Here is a 22,361-nt window from a genome sequence, read left to right as displayed (position 1 = left end):
TACGACGCCTCCGGCATTGGCTTTGGCGTCGTCCTCCACCAGGGCGAAGGGCTGCTGGCCTTCTTCAGCCGCCCGTTCGCTGCTCGCCATCACCAGCTCACGGTGTACGAGCGCGAGCTCATCGGGTTGGTCCAGGCCATGCGCCATTGGTGGCCCTATCTCTGGGGCGCGGACTTTCCGTGTTCACACGGATCACTATAGCCTGAAGTTCTTGCTGGACCAGCACCTCTCCACCGTCTCGCAGCACCAGTGGATCAGCAAGCTCTTCGGCTTCGACTTCACCATCGAGTACCGTTCGGGCCGTCTTAACACGGTCGCCGACGCCCTCTCCCGCCGCGACACGGAGGAGGTCGCGGACGATGTCGCGGCCACGATGCACTCGCTCATGTGCATTCGCTCCGGGCTGTCCTTCGCCTTCATCGACGACATCCGCCGGGCTACCTTAGCTGCCGGGGATGCCCAGGATCTACGCCAGCGCCTTGACGCGGGCGAGCTGGCGGCGCCCTAGCGCCTGGACAATGGGCTGCTCCTCCATGGGCGCCGCCTCTTCGTGCCAGACCATGGCGACCTTCGCCATCAGGTCCTGCTCTTGGCACATTCTGCGGGACACGAGGGCAGGCAGAAGACACTCCACCGTCTCCGTACTAATTTCTACATCTCGGACGATAGTTCGCTGGTCCGCGACTGGGTGAGGTCGTGCATGACGTGCCAGCGTAACAAGATGGAGACGCTGCGGCCTGCAGGTCTGCTACAACCGCTGGACGTGCCCTCGCAGGTGTGGGCTGATATTTCCATGGACTTCATCGAGGGCCTCCCCAAGGTGGGTGGCAAGTCCTTCATCCTCACGGTGGTCGACCGCTTCTCCAATTATGCGCACTTCATCGCTCTCGGCCATCCGTATACAACCGCACCCGTGGCGCGGGCCTTCTTCGACGGCATCGTCCGCCTCCACGGGTTCCCGTCGTCCATCGTCAGCGATCGTGATCCCGTGTTCAGTGGTCATGTCTGGCGTGATCTCTTTCGGCTGGCTGGCGTGAAGCTTCGCATGAGCACGGCGTTCCACCCGCAGACAGACGGCCAATCCGAGGTGGTTAACAAGGTGATTGCAATGTACTTGCGCTGTGTTACAGGAGATCGCCCACGAGCTTGGGTGGATTGGTTGGCATGGGCGGAGTACTGCTACAACACCTCCTATCACTCCGCTCTGCATACCACGCCTTTCGAGGTGGTTTATGGGCGTCCACCTCCGAAGATGCTGCCTTACGAGCCTGGGACGGCTCGGTCGGAGACCGCAGGCGACTTCCTCCGCACCCGCGATGAGATCCTAGCTGAGGCGCGCCAGCGTCTTCTCCAAGCATAGCAGCTGGCCAGGAAGTACTACGACGCTCATCATCGCGAGGCGGAGTTCGCGGCGGGTGACTGGGTCTGGCTGCGCCTCCTTCCCAGGACGACGCAGTCCCTGGACCCGCGCGCCAAGCGCAAACTAGGTTGTCGTTATGCAGGCCCCTTTCGAGTGCTGGAGCGCATCGGCACGCTCGCGTACCGCCTGGAGCTGTCGGATGGCTCTCGCATTCACGACGTCTTCCATGTGGGCTTACTGAAGGCCTACCGGGGGGATCCTCTGATAGCGACGCCTGCACTTCCTCCTACTTCGGATGGTCGCCTTCTGCCGGGACCCGACAAGGTGTTGAAGGCGCAACGTCGCGGAATCTGGCATTTACTGGTACAGTGGGCTGGCCTGTCTGAGAAAGACGCTACATGGGAGAAGCTCGACGAGTTCCGCCAGCAGTTTCCAGATGTTCAGCTCGAGGACGAGCTGTTTGAGAAGGCGGGTAGAGATGCTATGGTCGGGCTCCAGTATACATGGAAGAGGCCCATTAGTGGACTGAATTAAGGGCTTAGCCCAAGTTATCTAGGGTTTCGAGTAGCTAGTCTATTATATAAACACATGTACCCCTTCGTTTTATGATAAGCAATAAACATATTTGTTGTTGTCTTCCTCAGGAGACGGGATTCCTAAACCCTAGTCGCCGCCTCCAGCGCTCCGCCGCCTACCTCCACTGGTAGAAAAACGCTCATCTATACCGGTTCCAGAGGGGCATTCGTACCGGTTTCTCAACCGGTATAAATTATCCGGCACTAAAGCCCCCCCCTTTCGTACCGGTTGCTTACGAACCGGTATAAAAGGGTCCTCCACGTGGGCCACCAGGAGAGCTCAGGGCCAAGGAACTTTGGTACCGGTTGGTAATACGAACCGGTACCAAAGGTTCCCACCCGCGGCAGGGATTTGCCCGAATCTCTGCCGCGGCGAGAATTGAAGTTTTAGGGTTTTGGAGGGGTTTAGGGATATCGCGGTTTGTTTCATATCGCGTCGATGCACCGAAACGCCTTTGGGTTTAGGTAGTACATGAAGATCAAGATGATGCATAGCAAGTTGGTGCATACAATATAACACACATGTAATTGCATAAGATCGCAAATTAAGAAGCACTATGCATGAAGATCGATCTTCATGCATAGTGGTACTCTCCGAGGCGTACTCTATATATGTCTATTACATGTAGCATAGTGGTACTCTTCGATTCAACTATATATGTAACATGTACATCTTCATTCATAGTGGAACTCGCGAATGGTGGTATGACGTCCCGAAGGAAGAATCCCGCCAATTCCTCGCCTATTGCTATGAAGCGGTCATCGATTGAGAGCTTGTTCCGCTTTCTTGACAACTATAAAAGAATAAGATACAAATGAACACATGAGCTATGTGTGTGTGTGTGTATATATATATTCAAACCACAATGAAACAACTATTACTGAAACTCAGCACAACTTATGATAAGAAAACAAATTTGTGAATACTGTTTTCGTACCTCTTTATTTCTTTCATTATTCATTCTCTCGCTGACAATTCTGTGGATGTACTCGCAAACATAGAATCCACGAGAGATCAGTCCCTTGTGGTTGTTGCGGGCATTTCTTTACAAGAATATAATTCAATCAAACAATAGTCAAGTATGATAATTAAAGGTGTGTGGACCTAGGTAGTACTACTTACTTTCGCCTTCCATCGCAGCTTCGGTGGCCATTCATGGGACTTATCTTCCTTGATGAAAGTTTCCCACACGCTGCCCGACAAAAGAAAATGCATAAAAGAGTTATCAATTAGTTCATAGCAGGAAATTAACGAAACAAACCGATAAGAATTAAAATTACCTTTTGAGCATTAAATAACAAGACAAGTATAGTTCCGATTTTTTGCTTAGTGAGTCAAAGACTTCAACTTCTCCAATTTGCATATTGATGACGAGAAGAATAAAGTGAAACCTACGCACGTTTAAATATGTAGTGTCATATATATAAGTCATTAGTTAAAATTTTGACATACGGTGAGCAAAATATAATGTGTTATAAGACAAGTAAGACTCACTCGAAGTTGTAAGGCCAAATTATTAGCCTTTTGTCATGTTGTCGCTTCAAAAACCTTAGCAAAATCTCCGGTGTATCCTTGTTATAGACGGGATCTTCTATGGTTTTAACATGCATTGTGTGCGGGTCAATGAACCCAATGTCCGTGATTTCGTCCCTTTTGCATTCGAGCATCTTCGATCTGCATAATATAGCGCACAAAGGATTATAATCTGCGGACAATGAACGAGCTGAGCTAAAGACTTCTCAAATTAAATAAATCACTTACGGACAATAGGAACCGATGATAGATTTGTCGAGAGCCCGGAGATTGTATAACTGGAAAAGCTCGTTGAAGTCAACGTTCACACAGTATTCCTGGAAGTAGTGCTCTTCACTAACTCGCACCATGATAGTCTCGATCCCTTCCTTTGAGGCATTAAGGTACCACGAATGCAAGTTACGCATACATGTTGGTAGCTTCCTGAGATTCTGGACCAAATCTTTCCCTTGAACAAATTGGTATGCTCGTTCAGCGAAGGCGTAATCGGTTGTGTCTTGTCGAGAACTTTCAACGGGCTTCCCGTCAAACACCTTGAGAGGGGCAACCGATTGAACGGGTTGTTGTCCGAGCTGGTAGACTTGGTGTATCCCTTTATCTCCCCGATACCCGATTGAACGGGTTTTGTCGCCTCGATCATCTTGTCATACGACCTTTCAATAGAACGCCTATAGTCAGATGGCGGCGATGGTACAGGGTCATATAGATTCTCAACGGTATGCACAACTTTCACCGGATCTAGTGTCTTCTCGAAAGGTATCTCTGGCACTTTCGGTGCAAAAAAAAATTTCACCTCGGCCTGAACGGCTTCCTGGTTTTCCTCGGGAGTTTTTTCCCAAGGTAACTTCTCAATGGGCGGCAGTGCTTTCTCCTTTCTAGCTTTCTTCCTAGGCGGCGTACCGTTCCGCTTAACGGACGCGGTCTTACGCGGAGGATCTCGAGGTGGTGGACTCACACTGGGGTCCCTCTCGGGTAGGTGTGGACTTTGCTGCTCACGAGGACCGCCACCGGGACTGCCACCAGGAGGAGTCGATGGCATTTGCTGCTCATGTGTAGGAGTCGGTGGCCTTTGCAAAAGGACGACGTACTTCTTCGGCCATAGGGCGAAACCGTGCTTGACATCGGCCGGTGTCCTCTCATCTTCACCTCTAGGAATATCAAGCTCCACCGTTTCAAAACCCGGAACAACTTCATCCCCCCCGACACGAACACAGCCAGGTGGAATGGGCATATGATGGTGCATTGCTCCATCTTCACTTGGGTACACATAGCCGACCGCCACCTTAACGGACGCGGTCCCGAATAACATATGTAGCTCGCAATCTGTCTTCTCCGTGACATATTCCACGGGGTAGCTTCCTCCACACCCGTCAAGATGCGAGGAACCGACACCGCTTCTTCGCTGAGATGGGGCAGCATCGCCATGTGGATCCCGTAGAAACAGCGGCTGATCGGGTGCCCTCTCGATTTCTCTCAAGAGCCTCCACCCTAGTTAACAATTCCGTTATAATGTCGGTGTCCTTCTTCTTCTTTCGCGAACGGCTTCTATAAGTGTCAGCGCTGTCCGGCCACGCTTCCTTCATGGTGAGACCTGGGCGAGCTCGTACCCGTCCAACGTGTTCAGGGTTCCCCAGAGCGAGTGTCAGCTTGTCATTCTCTCGATCGGGAATGTACTCTCCCTTTCTGACCTTATTAATTGCATCTACAAGCTTCGGTACAATTGACTCAATTTTTTCCTTCCATTTTCCCTTCGCAACGATCAGCCCTATCTTTGGGTCCAACCCTGCCCCATGAGCGAACAACCAGAACTTGGACCGTTCGGGCCAGTCCCATGTCTGTGGAGTGATTCCATCATTCATCAGTTTATTCTCAAACACTGTCCACTTCGGAATGGCACTCTTGTAGCCACCTGACCCCAAATGATGCGGAAGTTTCTTCTTTGAAGCATTTTCGGTATTTTTCTTCGATCGGGACACAAAAGTAGACGATTGCTTATACTCCTTAAATGCGGGCCAGTGAGCTTTTATCTTCACTAGATTATCATCGAATACTGGATCTTCATTCTTATATTTGTCCCATAAATTTTTCTTCCAGGTCTGGAATTGTATGGCCATCTTCTTCAATGTCCATTCCTTGACTTTTTTCTTCTGGCCTTCCGTCATGTCTTCCGGTAGGCTGAACTTTGTCAGTAGCGTGTCCCAAAGAAAAATTTTCATCGTCTCGTTGACATAACTAGCACCACTCTCCGCGTTCTTCGGCTTATGCCACTCTTGAATGATGATCGGTACATGGTCCCTAACAAGAACTCCGGCTTGACTTGTAAATTTGCGGCAAAACTCTTTGGGATGCTCTGGTTCACCATTAGCCTTGAATGCCGTGAGGGCTAACCTGCCCTCGCCCTTTAGCACCCGCATCGGGCCTCGTTTTGATCTAACAGACTTGCTCGATGATCCAGAAGGCTAAAAGAAAAAATTATTCGTTAATAAGTGCAATACAAATAAATGAATGCATCTAGGGATGAACATATAGACTAATTAATACATAGATATACACCTCGCCGGAGTTTGTGATGCACACTTCGTTGTCTTTTCTAACTTGTTCAGACTCAAGTCCCTCGCCGAAATCATTCAGAAAGTCTTGGAACTCGTTGTCATCTCCATCGGGTTCCGGACCACGGGCAGTCTCATAGATCAATTTCTGCACCGCTTCTTCCCCCTCCTCATCTCGGACGAAGGTGCCGTCCTCCATACCTCAATGTCACTGCAAAATTAAGAAAGCAATTGTATTTCATTCCTCATGTAATGATCATATAACAGATTGCTAGATGAATAACAAATTGAAATGAAGAAAGCAAAAAACCCTAACGGACAAGAAACCCTCTCACTTTGCAAGTTTTATTTTCGATAATTCAGAGATGATGCCAATGATACATGAGAATGCAAGATTTAAAATCCTCTCATTTTTCTGGTGAGAATAGACATAAAGTCTGCTGGCAAATGGACATGCCTCGGTTCACCGTAAATTAAGTATCAGGTGATACTGATAATTACTCCGGTTCATATTATTTGGCTAATATGAATGTATTTAGAACTAAAATATGTATAGATATATTTATAAGATTGGAAAGAGTATGTATTTTGGTTCAGATGGTGTACATTTTTTGGGTCTCGCCTTCACTGGTGGGACCCATCATCTCTTGTTGGGTGCTGCTGTATACTATATATGTTTACTGTCACTTTCTTTTTGATAGCCATGATTCACCGATACACAATCCAAGTGCAATAGATGCAGAGCGGGGAAAATAATGAAATCCATCCAAAGATTTTTTTTTTTGGACACAATCTCTGTTTGCTTTGGCAATTTGAAAACTCTGTACAAGCGAAAGAGCCTGCCCTTGTGCTTGTTGGAAGGGCGCACACACGTCTACACTGTCGGATCAGCAACACGGACGGTCCAGTTCAGAAGCAGAATCGGCCGAAGCACCGAGCGCAAAATTCAGTCTACCGCTACAGCGCGTTTCGCCTGATCAGTACTACTGTAGGAGTTATGCACAAACGCTACAGCGACGCCGCGAGCTCGTCGCACCGCGCCGGCGCGAAGGACAGCACGTCGTTGCCGAGGTCGTAGACGACATGCGTGTTCTGCTGCTGGTAGTTGCCGATGACGGTCTGGTCTCCGGGCGCCGCGTCGAGCACCAGGCACATGACGCGCGCGGCGTGGTCCTCGAACATGTAGTTGCTCCCAGTCGGCGCCGTCCAGGTGGATCGTCAGTGACGGCACGTGCACGGGCACTTCCGGTAGCCGCCGCCGCCGCCAGAACAGTGATGCCGTCTCGGGCATTGAGAAGCAGAGGTCAAGCACCGAGCCCGACCTGCGCGATGAACTCCTCCTTCACCGCCTCGTACACGTCCTCCGGCAGCGTCGTGATCGACGCGCCGGAGTCGATGATCGTCGACCGGAGCCGCGGCTCCGGCACCGGCAGCCGCGTCGAGCCCACTCTGATGCCCTTCATAAGAACGTGGTACGAGGCAAGTGGGTGAACACGCGCGGCGGGCAACGGCAAGCAGGTGCATTCCGTCGAGCACCTTCTGTGCAGCCTCGACAGGTGGTGTGCGGCGGCGTGGCGCGGATGGCAATGGCCTCCAGCAGGGGAACGGCAGCGTGGAGCGCAGCGGCGGCGGCCACGGTCTCGCGCGGTGGCGGCGCATCGGCGGCGGGCAACGGCGCCGGAGAAGGGGAGGGAGGCGATGGGGGCGGCGCACACATACCTGCAGAGGCGCGCGCGGAGAGGAGCGGGCGGCGGACGACGGCGAGGCTGCGACGGTGACGGCGAGGAGCGCGCGGGGTCTCTCTGGGTGGACGACGGCGACGGCGAGGAGCGGCGCGGGGTCTCTGTGCGTGAGGAGCGTGGCGCGCAGAGGATTTGGGGCAATTTGGCCCGCGCCGCTAAGTCAAAACCTTGAGGAAGACCCTTTGGTACCGGTTGGTTTTATTTTGTTTTTTTGTTTTAAAATTTGGCCCGCGCCGCTAAGTCAAAACCCTTTTAAGACCCTTTTTTTTATTTCAAAACCGCTAAGTCAAAACAATTTTTTTGTTTCTTTTTTCTTTTACTGTTTTCTTTTCTTTTGCTGTTTCTTTTCTATTTCTTTTTTCTTTTCTGTTTCTTCTTTCTTTTCTATTTCTTTCTTCTTTTCTTTTGTGTTTCTTTTCTTTTCTTTTTATTTTCTATTTCTTTTCTTTTCTATTTGTTTTCTATTTCTTTTTCAATTTCCATTTGTTTTCTTTTCTATTTCTTTTCTATATCCTTTTTTATATTTCTTTTCTATTTCTTTTCTATTTATTTTTTCTTTTCTGTTTGTTCTTTCTTTTCTGTTTCTTTTTCTTTTCTTTTGTGTTTCTTTTCTTTTCTTTTTATTTTCTATTTGTTTTCTATTTCTTTTTCCTTTTTTGTTTGTTTTCTTTTCTATTTCTTTTCTATAACCTTTTTTCTATTTCTTTTCTATATATTTTCTAATTCTTTTTATTTTTTTTCTATATATTTTCTATTTCTATTCTTTACTCCCGCCACGACGCCGTCCGCGTGGGAAACTTTCTCGCCACGTATGACGTCGCGCGGAAAACTTTCCCGCCACGTCGCCGCACTGGAGAAAAAATGCGGGAAAGAAAAGGCGGGCATAAATGTTTATAAAAGTACATAGCTAAACTGAAAATTAAGATACAGTGCCAGATTTGACTGTTGGAGTCATTCAGTCATACTCGTGCCTAGCCCTATAGTAGTCGCCACTGTAGTCGTCGTAGTCGCCGTCATCATCGTCGCTGGCATCGGGGTCGCGGTAGTCGAACCTCGGCGGGAGAGCACGCGTGGGCTGGGATTGAGGGTAGCGCAGGCGGGGGCCACGGTAGGCCATGACGCCCTGGAGAGTCCGGCCGCGCCACCACAGCCGACGGACGGCCTCGTTGAAGTTCGAAGGAGGCGGGCCGCCCTCCTCCTGCCTGGCAAGCGCCCTCTCACGTCGATTGATGAAGAAGCTTTCCCAAGTCGGGTTGTAGTCGGGATGCCACTGGGGATTCCTCCGTTGGTCTGGCGTGAGCTCGAAGTAGTAGTGGTTCGTGATGGCCATCTCGCGCGCCACACCTAGAGGGACTGGAGGGGCCGGTACGCCTCCGACGCTTAGCAACCATCCGGTCGGGACGCGGTAGCCCGGCGGGCAGGGGTAGTTCGAGGCGCAAAGCGCCTCCGCCTCCCGGGGGGTTAGAGATGCGATGGAATCCATGGGAGAGAATGATGAGGTTTGTAGATATGAGTCTAGATGTGATATGTAAATGGTGGCCAAGCCTACATATATATAGTGAAAAAATGGCGGGAAGACAGAGGCGGGAACCGGTGGAAAGCGCGGGAAGAAAATAGGCGGGAAGACAGAGGCAAACCTTTAGTACCGGTTGGTGGGTGCAACCGGTACTAAAGGTGTTTTTCTGTCATTGTTATCACCAGAATTTGACCGAGTCAGAGGTGGGCCGCGATCAAGATGGACTTGAAGATATATGTAAAGAAGAAATACGTGAATCGGCCTTACATGCAAAGTTTGGGCTAGTTTGCCCTTGTATCTGTAACATATTAGATGACGTGTCGGTTAAGAGTTAGTTTTACCCATGCACGGTTAGGTGCACGCCTAAATTAGAAAGTCCCTTGGACTATAAATATGTATCTAGGGTTTATGGAATAAACAACAACCAACGTTCAACACAAACAAATCTCGGCGCATCGCGAACTCCTTCGTCTCGAGGGTTTCTCCGGTAAGCACCATGCTGCCTAGATCGCATCTTGCGATCTAGGCAGCACAAGCCTGCCCACGTTGTTCATGCGTTGCTCGTGCTGAAGCCTTTTTGATGGCGAGCAGCGTAGTTATCTTAGATGTGTTAGGGTTAGCATTGTTCTTCGTATCATATGCTGTCGTAGTGCAACCCTCATGCATCTAGCCGCCCTTACACCTATCTTAGGTGTAGGGGCGGCACCCTGCTTGATCATAGTTTGGTAGATCTGATCCGTTACGGTTGCTCCTTGTTCATCAAGGATTAGTTTAACATCCGCAATAGTTAGGCCTTACAAAGGGTTGGAGGATCCAGCGGCGTGTAGGGTGGCGTTTGCTAGCCCTAGAAAGGATGTTCCGGGCATCAACCTCGTGTTGGTTTTTAGGCCCTATCTAGGATCGGCTTACGGTCACCGTGCGCGAGCGCGAGGCCCAATCGTGAGTAGGATGATCCGATTATGCGGTGAAAACCCTAAATCGTCGTAGATCTAATTAGCTTTATCTTGATCAAGCGGGACCACCATATATTCGGACACCTTGTTCGAATCATGGGTGGATCGGCTCTTTGAGCCGATTCACGAGATAACTCGAGAGCCGATCGAGGCTCGTATTTAATGTTTACGTGTATGCCATGCAGGAAACTAAGCGAGGCATCATCAACACCTTCCCGACCAGGTATAGGTCGGGTGGCACGCCCTTGCGATAGCATCGGACGTGTGACCGGGGAGGCTTTGCGGGCCGTCGCTGCGAGGGACCGGGGCCAGCCGCAGCCCTAGTTGTTCCCGGCTCTACTTGTGTTGCCCGTCTCGCCCGCCGGGGGGTTTCGACGTCAACACATTCTCGGCACGCCCGGTGGGACAACCTTCGACATCCACAACATCGCCATCTACATCCGAGATGGCGGAAGGCACTCCGGTCAAGTACGAGGATCCGCTCGATGAACTCAAGAAGAAACATGACGAGATCAAGGCAACCCTCGAAGCCGGACTCATCGGCTCTTTCCACCGAACCCGCTCCCATGGCGTCGAGGGGGAAGGGTTTCGCACCTGAAGGCGCACTCGATGGAGTGGACCTGTCCGCCCCGTCAGAAGAACGCACCAGGTCGCTGCGGCGAGAAGTCAACTACATGGTGGCGCATTCGCTGCACCGCCACTCTGAGAGCCTGGTGAACACTTTGGAGCGTGTCGCTCTGCGCGTGGTCCAGGAAATCATGAGCCACCGGTATTCTCCGTCGGGACCAGCTCTGGGGACTTTCAAAGGAGAGATGCCACTCCAGCCCCAGCCGTTCGCATGGGTAGCACCGGAACTGCCGAACTCATCGGCATACGTCGTCTACAAGATTGGTGGTGATCCTAGTGACTACCAATTCCTACCCGAGGCACCCAAGGAGATCCCGCACGGATACGCGTGCGCATACGTACCGGACCGCAACACCCGGGCACTCTCGAACCGAGGCTGCAACGGCGGGGGCCTCCGAAACGGCGGGAGGAACGTCGGGAGCCGATCCTGAGAAGCAAACGTGGCTAGCTAAGTACGCCACTCCGACAAACCTCCGAGCCCAGCTCCTGCGGTTGGCTTAGAACCGGAAAAGCAAGCATGGCTGGTTAAGTACGCCACCCCGGCGAATCTTCGGGGTTCGACACCTTCAGCCATCACCGCGGATCAGATTTGTGCAATCCCGAAAGATCGGTTCGGCATGATGCCGAAAGGAAGACGTTCGGCTACACCAAGCCGTACCCCAACGACTACGAACTGATCCCGCTACCACCCAAATATCGGCTCCCGGACTTCACAAAGTTTAGTGGATCGGATGGTTCCAGCTCCATCGAGCATGTGAGCCGATATTTGGCACAGCTGGGCACGATCTCGGCATCGGACGAGTTGCGTGTGAGGTTCTTCGCACGGTCCCTCACGGGATCGGCTTTCGGGTGGTACACATCGCTGCCACCGAACTCCATCCGGACTTGGAAGCGGTTGGAAGAGCAGTTCCATGAGCGAGTATCACTCGAGAAGCTTCCGAGGTTGGTATTGCCGATCTAGCACAAGTACGACGAAGCGCGGGGAGACAGGTGTCGGAATACGTCCAGCGCTTCAGGACCATTAGGAACCGATGCTTTTCGGCTCGTGTAAGTGAAAAAGAAGCAGTCGAGTTGGCGGTGGTGGGTCTCTCATCATCGATTAAGGACGTGGCCTCCCAAGCAGACTACCCTTCATTGGCGCACATGGTGCAGAAGCTATCAGCATATGAGCAGCGCCACCCAGATGTCTACCAGGACAAGTTCAAGCGTGCGGTGACCCTGGTTGAGGCAGACGAGGACGAAGGTGCTGCGGGAGATCGAGAGGTAGCAGTGGCTGAATGGACTCGAGCGGCAGGCCCCGTGTCCTGCAAATGGGTGAAGCCACAAGGCCCTCCAAAAGGGTTCGACTTCGACGTGACCAAAACTGAGCAGATTTTTGATCTCTTACTCACGGAGAAGCATATAAAGGTACCCGAAGGCCACAAGATCCCCACGGTGCAAGAGCTGAACGGAAGGCCATACTGCAAGTGGCATAACACGTTCACCCACACCACCAACGACTGCAGGGTGTGGCGGCAGCAGATCCAAATGGCGATAGAAAATGGACGGTTAATTTTCAACCAATACGCCATGAAGGTCGACACACACCCCTTCCCCGACGTAAACATGGTGGAGTATACTTACCACGGAGGGTGCCAGCCGGATTTCTCGTGCAATATCAACATGGTAGGACCGGGACACCACTCTGGTAAGGACGGAGATGAGCGCAGCTGCTCTCATAGCAAAGATACAGAGGAAGCCGCTCCACGCGATCGGCTCCGCCAAGACGGCAAGCACTACGTCACAGAGGGAGAGGTGAAAAACATAAGGTATCAACGACCTCTCTCTGATCACCTCCTCAACAAGTATGTGAGTCAGTATGACCAACGCCGGCGATACGACGACGATGATGAAGAAGATCGTCTGGCCAGGGACGACAGGAGACGTCGTCGGCATGATCGTGATGAGGAGGAGCACGAGCGCCGTGCCAAGGACAAGTTGGGGGAGCGAGTCGATGAGGATAGGCACTGGGACTGTCCCTTCTTCAGACACTGCTGGGATTCAGGAATGAGCCGATTGCCCACAATCGGCAATTTCCCAGAATGCAACCAGAAGAAAAAGGAGGCAGCCAACGTGTCCGTATTCAAGCGCCTAGGGCCTCTCCCGCCACAAAGCAAACGAGCTGAGTCCCCTCGGTTGAAAGATCTCGAAGATTCAGAAGACGAGGGAGAAGAAGAAGACAGGTACCACCGGCCAAGGTGGTGCCCTGATGGACTCAGCCGTTCCCAGAAGCGCAGGGTTCAGCGATTGCGCGGCCTGGAGGAAGCCGAAAGGTTGTACTTGCATACATTGAGGAAGGCAAGGCCTGATCTGGTCGCGAAGGTTCAGCGAACCCTGGATGAAGAGGGTCGTCCACGGAAAATGGAGTGGCGCCCCAAGCAAAGGAAAGCCGATGATGAAACATCGGCTGGCACGAACATGGTGCTCGTTCTTCCGACGAAGCTTAGTGCTCCACGATTATACGATGCACTCAAGGTGGACGACAGCAAGCGCTCCAACATGATAAAGTCAGAGATTGGGCTGGTTTTATCTACCGGCCTGAACGAGTAGCAAGAGCACGTCAATGAGCAAACGTGGCGAGGTTGTTCCTTGTGATCGGCCCCAAAAAATTTATGAAGGGACATTACAAAACCTTCACCGAGCAAGCAACGTGGAGGCCGATTCCAGCAATCGGCCAAAATTATCCTCACCATCCATTCTGCCTGGGTTCAACATGTAATCCAACGAGCCGATACCATCAATTCTCTTGACGAGAATCGGCTCGGGGGGCACCCAGGTGGATAAAACACGAGGATATGCAGTGGAAGCGTCTCATCCTTTGGTGATGGGTATTGAAGTATGGGGGCCGATGCATAAGTCGGCCGTAAAAAATTCAAAAAATTCGAAAAAAATTGAGCACAGCCGATGCAGCAGACATCGACTTAAGGATATAAAAGCCGATGCATGGCCATCGACTCAAGAGGTATAACTATCAGGGGATCAATGGAGCAGGAAGTGGACCACGAAGAGAGACTGTGATGGGAGAACTCCTCAATGGAGTGGTTCAATGGTTCAATGGCTCGGATCCTCTCTTCAAGAAACAATGCCAAGAGCAGCCTGGACGTGCAGATCAGGTCAAGGATGGATTGCATTAGATCCGCCAAAGGAAAGGAGCTGATCTGACCTGCAAGACGCAAGAAGTAGACTGAAGAAGCTCGGGGGGCAGCTCACCCTGAAGGTTCTCTGCTCTGGGAGTCGATTTTGTTAAAATCGGCTGGCTACCTCATGATTTGAGGCTAATGGCGGCACATTTGGCTGGTTCGCCTTGATTAAGGCTCGGGGGGCAGCTCGCCCTAAAGGTCCTTGCTCCAGGGAGCCGATTTGGTTGGAATCGGCTAGCCCTACATCGCAACTGGTCTGGAGAGTGGCGTCTTTTGTTACGGAGTCATCAGTTTGAGCATCCAAGACAGTTCCAGGGCTCTCTTAAAGACGCCTGCTCAAGATCAAATCGCCAGCCTACTAAGATCGGCTGTGCCATCGTCATCGGCAGAGTTGGCTAGCTTGGAGGGATAACTGAATTGGCCTGTCTCGCAGATTATCGTAAGAAACTGATGCGTTGCCATCGGTCATTGAGCATGAATTAGGCCAACAGTCGGCAAGGTCAGGTGAGGCAAAATTGGCTAAATCGGCATAAAATAAATCGGCGAAATCAAGTTAAAAGGAAATTCTTCATTAATATTGGGATTCCTTACAATGAAGAGCCGATTGCTCAGAAGAAGAACAAAAGAAGAGCCGATTGCTCAAGGGACTACTGGTCCTACATAACTACTCCTCGCTAGCGTCGTCGTCGGCGTCGCCATCGGCGCTACTCGCCGGAGAAGTCCTCGCCGCTGCTGTCCCGGCCGTCGGGCCGGGGCTTCCTCCTCCTCCTCGTCATCATCATCATCCTCGCTATCCGCCCAGCTGCGGAAGCGCTTCGTTGGAGGATACCCAGCGGAGGAGGAGGAATCATCTTCCTCCTCCTCATCTTCTCCTTCCTCTTCGTCATCGTCGTCCTTGCTGTCCGCCCACATGCGGGAGCGCTTCTTCGGCGGAAGCCTGGCGGAGGGGGAGGCCTTGGTCTTCTCCGCTTCTCCTTCTTTCTTCTCCTTGTCAGAGGAGATGGGGTTCGCCCCGGAGCGGGGATCGTCCTCTTCCTTGTTCTTCGGCGATGATTGGAGAGAGAGGCCTGAAGCGGAGGAGGAAGAGGAAGACATGGCTGCAGGGGAAGAGGGTTTTTGGCGTTGGTGGACAGAGCAGAGCAAGGGGATGGAGTGGTGAACCGTTTGGCACAGATAAATAAAGAGAGTGTAGTGGAGGTTTAATGCCATGACGGTTCTCGAGGACGTGATGCCGAAATTGTCAATTCGTGCAGAGAAGCCCAGGAGGCGAGGCGTAATGATGGAAGATTCTGCGGCAGTTCTGCTCTGCCACGACATGACCCGACGAAAGAAAAGCGTAATGATTTTGGAAATGTCATTTCCAAAACCAGGGGGGCATGTGTTATCACCAGAATTTGACCGAGTCAGAGGTGGGCCGCGATCAAGATGGACTTGAAGATATATGTAAAGAAGAAATACGTGAATCGGCCTTACATGCAAAGTTTGGGCTAGTTTGCCCTTGTATCTGTAACATATTAGATGACGTGTCGGTTAAGAGTTAGAGTTTTACCCGTGCACGGTTAGGTGCACGCCTAAATTAGAAAGTTCCTTGGACTATAAATATGTATCTAGGGTTTATGGAATAAACAACAACCAACGTTCAACACAAACAAATCTCGGCGCATCGCCAACTCCTTCGTCTCGAGGGTTTCTCCGGTAAGCACCATGCTGCCTAGATCGCATCTTGCGATCTAGGCAGCACAAGCCTGCCCACGTTGTTCATGCGTTGCTCGTGCTGAAGCCTTTTTGATGGCGAGCAGCGTAGTTATCTTAGATGTGTTAGGGTTAGCATTGTTCTTCGTATCATATGTTGTCGTAGTGCAACCCTCATGCATCTAGCCGCCCTTACACCTATCTTAGGTGTAGGGGCGGCACCCCGCTTGATCATAGTTTAGTAGATCTGATCCGTTACGGTTGCTCCTTGTTCATCAAGGATTAGTTTAACATCCGCAATAGTTAGGCCTTACAAAGGGTTGGAGGATCCAGCGGCGTGTAGGGTGGCGTTTGCTAGCCCTAGAAAGGATGTTCCGGGGATCAACCTCGTGTTGGTTTTTAGGCCCTATCTAGGATCGGCTTACGATCACCGTGCGCGAGCGCGAGGCCCAATCGTGAGTAGGATGATCCGATTATGCGGTGAAAACCCTAAATCGTCGTAGATCTAATTAGCTTTATCTTGATCAAGCAGGACCACCATATATTCGGACACCTTGTTCGAATCATGGGTGGATCGGCTCTTTGAGCCGATTCACGGGATAACTCGAGAGCCGATCGAGGCTCGTATTTAATGTTTACGTGTATGCCATGCAGGAAACTAAGCGAGGCATCATCAACACCTTCCTGACCAGGTATAGGTCAGGTGGCACGCCCTTGCGATAGCATCGGACGTGTGACCAGGAGGCTTTGCGGGCCGTCGCTCTGAGGGACTGGGGCTAGCCGCAGCCCTAGTTGTTCCCGGCTCTACTGTGTTGCCCGTCTCTGCCCGCCAGGGGGTTTCTGACGTCAACAGTCATGTAACAAAACTGTCGGTGGGATAAGGACGCGTGGGTAACCTTTAGTACCGGTTGGTGGGTGCAACCGGTACTAAAGCTGTCGGCAGGATAAGGACGCCCTGCTCGATGAGATAAAGTATGTAGCGCACGACGCCCTGTCGGTGGGATAAGGACGCGTGGGTAACCTCTAGTACCGGTTGGTGGGTGCAACCGGTACTAAAGCTGTCGGCAGAAGAAGAAAAAGTAGAAGCGGCGCCGTGCCTATAAAAGGAGCATCGATACGCCATGGGAAGCAGCTCAACAAGCCAACATGGATGGAGAGTTTCATCACCATGGATGGAGGAAAGGGTTGGGAAATCTCCCGTGGCGGAACTTGTCGAAGATGCCCTTGGTGCACACGCCCTATGGCATCTTCGGAAGTTCCGCCTCGGAAAAATTTCCCTGCAAGCCCGTGAAAGACTCCATCTCCTCAAACAATGTTGGGGAAAGGGTTGGGAAATCTCCCGTGGCGGAACTTCTCGAAGATGCCCTTGGTGCACATGCCCTATATATGGCATATTCGGAAGTTCCGCCTCGGAAAAATTTCCCTGCAAGCCCGTGAAAGCTACTTAACTAGTAAAACAAGCCAACCATCTCCATTGTTAATATCTTACATACAGTAACATCATTACACAAAAGTGATTTCCATATTGAGATACACAAGTTATGATCCCTATATGTAGCTAGCTAGTCTTCTGAGTTTTCTTCGTCTGTTTCCCTTTCTTCTTACTGCGACGCAACCATGGACAATCTTCATTGTTTAAGATGATGCTTGGGTCAATTTTTACCTTGAAGGGTGGAATATCGTCAAACTTATTATAATCTTCTGACATGTCTGTCTTGTCCTCTACTCCCACGATGTTTCTTTTTCCGGAAAGAACTATGTGCCGCTTTGGCTCATCGTATGATGTGTCCTCTTGCCTTTCTTTTCTTTTTTTCGGTTTGCTAGACATATCCTTCACATAAAAAACCTGAGCCACTTCACTGGCTAGGACGAATGGTTTGGTGTCGTACCCTAGATTCTTGAAATCCACTGTAGTCATTCCGTACTGCGGGTCTACCTGTACCCCGTCTTTCAGGTTGAACCATTTGCACCGGAACAAAGGGACCTTGAAATTAGGTCCATAGTCAAGTTTCCATATCTCCTCTATGTACCCATAATATGTGACCTTGTTCCCATTGCCATCTTCTGCATCAAAGCGGACACCACTGTTTTGGTTGGTGCTCTTTTTGTCTTGGGCGAAAGTGTAAAATGTGTTCCCATTAATTTCGTACCCTTGAAAAGTCGATATAGTAGAAGATGGTTGCTTGGCCAACAAGTACAGCTGCTCGTCATCGGTGACATTCATGAGACGTGTTTGCAACCAACCGCCAAAAGTCTTCATGTGTTCTCCATCAATCCAATCTTCACGTTGCTCCGGGTATTTAGAGCGTAAGATATCCTTGTGTTCCTCTTTGTACGGAGCCACCAAGATGGAATTATGTAGAACTGTGTAGTGTGCTTGAGTGAAAGAATGTCCGTCCATACACGTTGCTGATTTCTTTCCTAGCGTGCCTTTTCCACGCATTCTCCCCTCATAGCGTGATTCAAGAACACCGATCGGCTTAAGGTCAGGAATAAAGTCAACACAAAACTCAATGACCTCCTCTGTTCCATAGCCCTTGGAGATGCTTCCTTCTGGCCTAGCACGGTTATGAACGTACTTCTTTAAGACTCCCATGAATCTCTCAAAGGGGAACATGTTGTGTACAAATACAGGACCGAGAACGCCAATCTCTTCGACCAGGTGAACTAGGAGATGTGTCATAATATTGAAGAAGGATGGTGGGAACACCAACTCGAAGCTGACTAGACATTGGACCACATCCTTCTGTAAATTTTGTAGAGTAAGTGGATTGATCACCTTCCGAGAAATTGCATTGAGGAACGCACATAGCTTCACAATGGGTACTCGAACATTTTCCGGCGAAGCCCCCTCAATGCAACCGGAAGTAATTGTGTCATAATCACGTGGCAGTCATGAGACTTTAGGTTTTGAAACTTTTTCTCCGACATGTTTATTATTCCCTTTATATTCGACGAGAAGCCAGACGGGACCTTGATGCTACTCGGGACTTCAAAAAAGATCTCCTTCTCCTCTTTGGTAAGAGCGTAGCTGGCAGGACCTTGATACTTCTCTGGATTCAGGTTGTTTCCTTCGTGGATACTTTGCTGGTCCTGCCGTGCATCCGGTGTATCTTTTGTCTTCTCATACACGCCCAAGAAGTTTAGCAGGTTCACGCAAAGATTTTTCGTCACATGCATCACGTCGATTGCAGAGTGAACCTCTAAGAATTTCCAGTAGGGTAGCTCCCAAAATATCGACTTCTTCTTCCACATGGGTACGTGTCCGTCAACATCATGCGGAACAGATTGTCCGCCGGGACCCTTTCCAAAGATCACTTTTAAATCCTTGACCATATCATATATAACTTCCCCAGTAGGGCGGGTAGGCTTCGTTCGGTTATCTGCCTCACCTCTGAAATGCTTTCCTCTCTTTCTTACGTGATGGTGTTTTGGAAGAAATCGACGATGCCCCAGGTACACATTCTTGTTTCCCAAATAATTAATGTCAGTCTCACCTAAACAGTGTGTGCATGCATTGTATCCCTTGTTTGACTGCCCTGAAATGTTACCAAGAGCAGGCCAATCATTGATGGTTACAAATAACAACGCTCGTAGGTTAAATTCCTTTTGTTCGTGCTCATCCCACACAGGTACACCTTCGTCACGCCACAACTCTAAAAGTTCTTCAATCAATGGCCTCAGGTACACATCAATATCGTTGCAGGGTTGCTTCGGGCCCTGGATGAGCACTGGCATCATAATGAACTTCCGCTTCATGCACAACCAAGGAGGAAGGTTATAGATACATAGAGTCACTGGCCAGGTGCTATGACTGGAGCTCTGCTCCCCGAAAGGATTAAAGCCATCCGTACTTAGACCAAATCTTAAGTTCCTTGCGTCATCTGAAAATGACTTGAACTCTCTGTCGATTTTTCTCCACTCGCGACCCGTCGGCGGGGTGTCTCAGCATCACATCTTTCTTACGGTCCTCTTTGTGCCATCGCAACAACTTGGCATGCTCTTTGTTCTGGAACAAACGTTTCAACCGTGGTATTATAGGAGCATACCACATCACCTTCGCAGGAACCCTCTTCCTGGGGGTGGACTCGCCCTCAACATCGCCAGGGTCATCTCGCCTGATCTTATACCTCAATGCACTACATACCGGGCATGCATTCAAATTCTCGTACTCCCCGCGGTAGAGGATGCGGTCATTGATGCATGCATGTATCTTCTGCACCTCTAATCCTAGAGGGCAGACAACCTTCTTTGCTTCGTACGTGCTAGAGGGCAACACGTTCTCTCCTGGAAGCATCTTCTTTATTATTTTCAGCAACTTTTCAAATCCCTTGTCAGAAGTACCATTCTCTGCCTTCCACTGCAGCGTGGTACCCAACTTTTTCTGACCATTTTCGCAATTTGGGTACAACAGTTTGTTGTGATCCTCTAACATTTTCTCCAACTTCAACCTCTCCTTTTCATTTCCGCAGTTCATCTTCGCATCAAGAATGGCCCGTCCCAAATCGTCATCCGGGTCATCAAAAATCGGCTCATCGAAAATGGGCTCTTCTTCAGCTTCGTCTTCCCCCATTCTACTATCACCGTCTTCAGTGAATAAGGGATAGTTGTCACTATCCTCTTCTTCTTCGTTGTCTTCCAATATAACCCCTCTTTCTCCGTGCTTGGTCCAACAATTATAGCTGGGCATGAAACCGTTCTCCAGCGAGGTGGACGTGAAGGGTCTTCGAGGTAGAGTAATCCTTCATATTCTTACAGGAACTACATGGACAGTACATGAAACCATTCGACCGCCTGTTTGCCTCAGCCACGTTGAGAAAATAATGCATGCCATTAATGAACTCGGGATGGCACCGGTCACCGTACATCCATTGTCGACTCATCTGCATTTTATATGTATATCAAAAATCATTAAGTACACAACATCGTGGATATATGAGTGACCAACTTAATTAATTAATATTCAAGTTCATCACATAAAACTAATTGTTTTTATAAAAAAGAAGAGGGGCTCACCGAGGTGGTACCGTGCCGGCTAGGGAACGACGCTGGCGATCGACGGCGGTAAGGACGGGGATGATACTAATTAAAACCTACAAAACATACCATAATTTCAGCTCAAATTGCATATAAAAAAATCACTAACTTAGGCATTTCATCGAACACCTTGCTTGCACTACAAAATAGTACGATATAGAACTACCAAATAAATGAGCTAAATTAGAAACGCCGGAAGGAAGGATGATATTGCTAACCCTTGGATAGATGTATGCCTTTAATCTTGTTAAAATGGTGGAGAAAAATAAAGATTATTGGAGTGTGAGAGGTGCAAAATATTTGGAAATGTGAGGGAGGAGGAGAATTGGAGAATGAGATGCAGGGGCTCGAGCGGGGTGGCGCGCGCTGATATAGGGGGGGACCCTTTAGTACCGGTTACTTAGATGAACCGGTACTAGAGGTGTAGCCCTGGCCCCACCTCAGCCTGGAAACTGGGCAGAAACCCTTTCATACCGGTTCGTAACACGAAACGGTATTAAAGGTCCATTACGAACCGGTATAAATGTCCCACCCCTGGAACCGGTATTAATAATGCATTTCGTACCGGTTCGTAAGGGAACCGGTACTAAAGGCTTAGATGGATGAGAGGTTTTCTACTAGTGCTCCTCACGCGCGGCCACGGCACCGAGTCGCCGACGTCCGCGCCTCCAGCCTCGCCACCCTCCCTTCCACCCATACAACCTCCGCCCTAGACCTGGTTGAACCCTAGCCTCTACCATGATCTCTCTGTTTATTTTTGCATTCCAATACTGGAGCTTGGGAATTTACGGAAGTCTGAGACAAGGACTACAAAACAGGACCAAATTAAAAACTTCACGTTTGTACAAATAAAAATATACTGTTTCTGGTTGTATAGTTATGGTCTTCATATTATCTTTTTGGTTGTAACACATGTGCCTTTATGTCCACTACAACTCCCTTGGTATAATATGATGCACTTTGTTGTCTCATACTCTCGTGTATGATATTATGCTTGGTTGTATGCTATTCATGCACCTTATGTTCATGATATAATATTGCTGAAACTGAAAACCAAATTATTTTTATTGAAATCCTTTGCCAAAGCTCATTTTACTACCATTTGTTCTTGAGAGCAAAGGGAAATTTGGATCTTAATTCTTCAGTAAATCAAAGCTAACTTGGCTAGCAATTTCTTTTGCTTGCTTGGAGTTTTACTAATGAGCATGTGTGCTTAACCTTTTTTATGTGGGCAGGAGTATCAGGAGAAGTTTGGTATCTGTTAGAAGACACTGACAGGACAAGAAATATGTATCCACAAATTTGCATGGCATCTTTCATATGTATAAAAAAATTGTGTATATCCACCATAATAAAGAGTGATTGCCTTTTATTTTTGAGAAATTATTATTTGTTCTTGCAATTGTAACTGTACATTATTAATGCATCAGCTAATGAACCTTTGTATTTTTGCACCCATATATAGCATGGCAGTTCTTTCATATAATATGCAAATAATGTTTTTATTTTGTTTATTAAATGGAGTGCATTCCAGTGTTAAATAGCTAAATGGGCATCATAATATTAATGTAGGTACTGTTGCTCTTTATCTCACATT

The 22,361-nt window shown here is 49.5% G+C and overlaps 1 pseudogene; it reads right to left on the bottom strand.

The window, feature by feature from the left end:
* Positions 1-7,322: 7,322 nt before the first annotated feature.
* Positions 7,323-20,610, bottom strand: LOC124664299 (annotated as a pseudogene).
* Positions 20,611-22,361: the final 1,751 nt, after the last annotated feature.

Source organism: Lolium rigidum, chromosome 6, assembly GCF_022539505.1.
Source record: "Lolium rigidum isolate FL_2022 chromosome 6, APGP_CSIRO_Lrig_0.1, whole genome shotgun sequence".
NCBI classification, from domain to species: Eukaryota; Viridiplantae; Streptophyta; class Magnoliopsida; order Poales; family Poaceae; genus Lolium; species Lolium rigidum.
Note: the sequence above shows the minus strand (reverse complement) of the source record. Positions and strands in the feature narration are given on the sequence as shown.